Source organism: Cloeon dipterum, chromosome X, assembly GCF_949628265.1.
Source record: "Cloeon dipterum chromosome X, ieCloDipt1.1, whole genome shotgun sequence".
Lineage (NCBI taxonomy): Eukaryota > Metazoa > Arthropoda > Insecta > Ephemeroptera > Baetidae > Cloeon > Cloeon dipterum.
The window spans coordinates 278,665-284,563 of NC_088790.1; the positions used below are offsets into that span (position 1 = coordinate 278,665).

Here is a 5,899-nt window from a genome sequence, read left to right on the forward strand (position 1 = left end):
TTCAAAAGCAGATTCAATAAATAAAATCATATTTAGTATTCTCATATAACATTTTATTTTATAATGTAACATAAGGTATTTTCACATAACATTTCATTTAAAAGTATTTTAAAAGGTTACATTGAACATTTACATATTACATTTCATTTAAAAGCATTTTATAATATTACAATGTACATTCATACTTTACATTTTATTTAAAAGCATATACATATTAGAATATTACATTTAGTATTCACATATAACATTTCATTTTATAATGTAACATAAGGTTTTTACACATAACATTTTATTTAAAAGCATTTTATAATGTTACATTATACATTTACATATTACATTTTATTATGAAACAAGTTCATATTATAACAGTACATTTAATATTCACGTATAACATTTCATTTTATTAGGTAACATTAGGTATTTACACAAAACATTTCATTTAAAAGCATTTTTAAAGGTTACATTGTACATTTACATAAAACATTTTATTTAAAAGCAAACACATATTCAAATTTAACATTTAGTATTTACACATAACATTTCATTAAAAAGCATTTTAAAAGGTTACATTGAACATTTACAGATAACGTTTTAATTAAAAGCATTTTTAAATGTTAAATTGTACATTTATTATAACATTTTATTTAATAGCAAATACATATTAGAATATTACATTAATTATTTTCATATAACATTTCATTTTATTAGGTAATAAGTATTTACACATAACACTTCATTTAAAAGCATTTTAAAAGGTTACATTGATTATTTACATATAACATTTTAATTAAAAGCATTTTTTAATGTTACATTGTACATTTATTATAACATTTTATTTAATAGCAAATACATATTAGAATATTACATTTAGTATTTACATATAACATTTCACTTAAAAGCATATTATATTATTACACTGTACATTTATACTTTACATTTTATTTAATAACAATTACATATTAAAATATTACATTTTGTATTTTCTTTTTACATTTTGTTTCAAAAGCAGATTCAATAAATAAAATCATATTTAGTATTCTCATATAACATTTTATTTTATAATGTTACATGAGGTATTTACACATAACATTTCATTTAAAAGCATTTTAAAAGGTTACATTGAACATTTACATATTACATTTCATTTAAAAGCATTTTATAATATTACAATGTACATTCATACTTTACATTTTATTTAAAAGCAAATACATAGAATATTACATTAAGTATTCACATATAACATTTCATTTTATGATGTAACATGAGGTATTTACACATAACATTTCATTTAAAAGCATTTTTAAAGGTTACATTGTACATTTACATTACACATTTTATTTAAAAGCAAACACATATTAAAATATAACATTTAGTATTTACATATAACGTTTCATTAAAAAGCATTTTAAAAGGTTACATTGAACATTTACATATTACATTTTATTTAAAAGCAAACACATTAAAATGTAACATTTAGTATTCACATATTACATTTTGTTTAAAAAGCAGATTCATATTTTAATATCACTTTTAGTATTAACATATAACATTACATTTTATAATTTAACATTAGGTATTTACACATAACATTTCGGTTTAAAGCATTTTATAATGTTACATTGTAATTTTACATAATACGTTTTATTTTAAAGCATAAACATATTATAACATTAAATTTAGTATTTTCATATAACATTTCATTTTAAAGCATTTTATAATGTTACATTGTAATTTTACATATAACGTTTTATTTAAAAGCAAGTACATATGAACACATTACATTTAGTATTTAAATATAACATTTCATTTAAAAGCATTTTAAAATGTTACATTGTACGTTTATTTCTACATTTTATTTAATAGCAATTAGAATATTACATATATTATTTACATATAACATTTCATTTTATTAGGTAACTTAAAGTATTTACACATAACACTTCATTTAAAAGCATTTTAAAAGGTAACATTGATTATTTACATATAACATTTTAATTAAAAGCATTTTTTAATGTTACATTGTACATTTATTAAAACATTTTATTTAATAGCAAATACATATTAGAATATTACATTTAGTATTTACATAAAACATTTCACTTAAAAGCATATTATAATATTACACTGTACATTTATTCCTTACATTTTATTTAAAAGCAAATACATATTAGAATATTACATTTAGTATTCACATATAACATTTCATTTTATAATGTAACATAAGGTATTTACATATAACATTTCATTTAAAAGCATTTTATAATGTTACATTATACATTTACATATTACATTTTATTAAAAAGCAAGTACATATTATAACATTACATTTAATATTCACATATAACATTTCATTTTATAAGGTAACATTAAGTATTTACACATAACATTTCATTTAAAAGCATTTTAAAAGGTTACATTGAACATTTACATGTAACATTTCATTTAAAAGCATATTATATTATTACACTGTACATTTATACTTTACATTTTATTTAATAACAATTACATATTAAAATATTACATTTTGTATTTACTTTTTACATTTTGTTTCAAAAGCAGATTCAATAAATAAAATCATATTTAGTATTCTCATATAACATTTTATTTTATAATGTTTCATAAGGTATTTACACATAACATTTCATTTAAAAGCATTTTAAAAGGTTACATTGAACATTTACATATTACATTTCATTTAAAATCATTTTATAATATTACAATGTACATTCATACTTTACATTTTATTTAAAAGCAAATACATAGAATATTACATTAAGTATTCACATATAACATTTCATTTTATGATGTAACATGAGGTATTTACACATAACATTTCATTTAAAAGCATTTTTAAAGGTTACATTGTACATTTACATAACACATTTTATTTAAAAGCAAACACATATTAAAATATAACATTTAGTATTTACATATAACGTTTCATTAAAAAGCATTTTAAAAGGTTACATTGAACATTTACATATTACATTTTATTTAAAAAGCAGATTCATATTTTAATATCACTTTTAGTATTAACATATAACATTACATTTTATAATTTAACATTAGGTATTTACACATAACATTTCGGTTTAAAGCATTTTATAATGTTACATTGTAATTTTACATAATACGTTTTATTTTAAAGCATAAACATATTATAACATTAAATTTAGTATTTTCATATAACATTTCATTTTAAAGCATTTTATAATGTTACATTGTAATTTTACATATAACGTTTTATTTAAAAGCAAGTACATATGAACACATTACATTTAGTATTTAAATATAACATTTCATTTAAAAGCATTTTAAATTGTTACAATGTACGTTTATTTTTACATTTTATTTAATAGCAAATACATATTAGAATATTACATTAATTATTTTCATATAACATTTCATTTTATTAGGTAATAAGTATTTACACATAACACTTCATTTAAAAGCATTTTAAAAGGTTACATTGATTATTTACATATAACATTTTAATTAAAAGCATTTTTTAATGTTACATTGTACATTTATTATAACATTTTATTTAACAGCAAATACCCGCATAAAAAAATATAACCCAGGAATATCCGGAATAATCTTAGATTAATCAAAATTTACCCGAAAAAATTAATCCAAAAAAATGATCCAGGATGAATACTGTATTAATCGAGATTAATCTATGAAGGTTTAAGATCAATCTAGAGATTAATCTAAAAATATATCCTCAGATTATTCTTTGGATCATTCTGAGATTAATTCAAAAAAATAATTTTTGGAATTTTCTTAGAATGAATCTAGATTAACCTTAAAATGTTTTAAAGTTAATCTAGAGATTAAATTACAAGAATATCCCTAGAATAATCCCAAAGGGGAAATTTGAATATAGTTAATAGAATATCCCCAGATTATTCTATGGATCATTCTGAGATGAATTCTCAATATTTTTTTAATGTTCCTAGAATATTCTTTAAAAAACCCCTAAAAGAGAAGAACTTAGATATTTTTCTTACAATTAAAAACATAAAAATAAGTATGAAACATAATTTAATCAAGAAAATGAACTGCCATACTGTTAAATATTTTGAAATCGTTATCACAAAAATTATTTTTTCTCGCAAATATTTTTTAATTAATGCGATGGATTCAATTTTTATATTAAAACCTAACAAATTTTTCATTATCTTAACACAAAATTATGATGCCTTTATTTTTCAAAGTATCTGCCCAGATTAAAAAGGGTAAACATCATAAATGCGATTGAATAAATTAATTTCTTAACACAAGGAGTCTTAATTAATGCTACCGACAAACGGGCCAATTTGAATAAAAAATCAGAAGGACAAAAAAGGGTTAAAAGGGCGATTTTAGTGTGCGCGTGGTAGCGGCGGCTGCACATGCATGCACGCACTTGCATGGAATGCCTGCTGCCTGCCTCTGTTGTGGAGCGGGGGAGGGGCGACGGGCGGTGGCAGCAGCAAGAGACTTACAAAATCCTGCTTCGCTCTCTTTGTCTAACGCGTCAACGGTCAACCGCCGTTCAAATCGAAGTTATTAACGGACGCAGGACGCCGGACGCCGCCAATAAGGGACATCACGGACGTCCCGCGGACTCGGACGGATGGCCTGGGATCTTACGGTTAACAGGGTAAGTCTCATTTTATAGATTAGCGTCCAAAGAAATAAGAACAGATCGCGCAACTTTCAAATCCAACGGATTTATGGTAAAATTCGTAAAATTACACTTTTCGCCGCTACTTGTACGGTTTTCGCCACCAATATTTTGATATGGGATCCTCTCCAGTCCCAAATGTTCTTAATTAGAACCCTATAAATAAGTTTGGGTGGCGGAAACTGTAAATCGGTGATGAAAAATATAATTTTTCCATGTAAATCGCGGTCGCTTTTTTTGTACGCTTACGAGAATTTGTATTATGGGGGACTCGCACTTTCCGCTCACTCACACTTCTCGCTCTGATGGGAAGATTCAATGTTAATCCCTATCCTAGCGAGAAGTGTGAGTTGGGCGAAAATGGTGAGTCTGCCATACACATTCTGATTCAATTGGCTTCGCATGGAAAATGGAAAAATATTTTGCATGAACTTTACATACTTCTACCTTCCATTTTCCAAGCAAAGCTGATTGAAAAAAGCTTTTATTTTTTTTTCTACGAGTCGCTCCCTTTTTTTAGCTTCAAGCCGTCCGCAGATGTTTTGCACGACGGGAAAAGATACAATCGTTTAAGTTCTGCAGTTTGGGCTTCAAGATTGGCGGTGCTGGCATCGAATGAGAGAAAATTTTGTACCTGATATGATGAAAAACCAATAAATTTTAAAAATTTAACTAAATAAGTTTGTAATTATTTAAGTAATTCCCAATTAAATCGCAGTTATAACATATTTTGAAATATTCTAGGAACAATCTGAAGTAATTTTAAAAATAACTTAGGGATAATATTTGTCACACTTAATATTGACCTTAAAATAATATTAGATTAACCAAAGAATGTTCCAGGATGATCAAAAAAGAATAATCCTATGTAAAGATTTGATACGCTAAATATGAATCCCAGATCAATCCAAAGATTAATCCATAAGTATATTCTGAGAATGTTCTAGGATCATTCTTTAGAGCTTTTTGAAACAAACCCCGGCAGAATAATCCTGGAACATTCTAAGGATATTCTCTTAAATTAATCTACAGATTAATCCAGTATCACGAAAAACCGTATCATAAGTTCATATATAATTAATTTTTTAGATTAATCCTGGGCGAAATCGGTATATTCTTAGAACATTCTCAGGTGATATTTTTTTATGCGGGTACATATTAGAATATTACATTTAGTATTTACATATAACATTTCACTTAAAAGCATATTATATTATTACACTGTACATT

General features: G+C 24.0%; 1 long non-coding RNA gene across 1 annotated transcript; it reads left to right on the forward strand.

The window, feature by feature from the left end:
- Positions 1-3,564: 3,564 nt before the first annotated feature.
- LOC135946061 (uncharacterized) lies at positions 3,565-5,349 on the forward strand. Its single transcript, XR_010575483.1, has 2 exons — positions 3,565-4,645; positions 5,190-5,349. It is a non-coding gene; the product is annotated as an uncharacterized LOC135946061 (long non-coding RNA).
- The last annotated feature ends 550 nt before the right edge of the window (positions 5,350-5,899 follow it).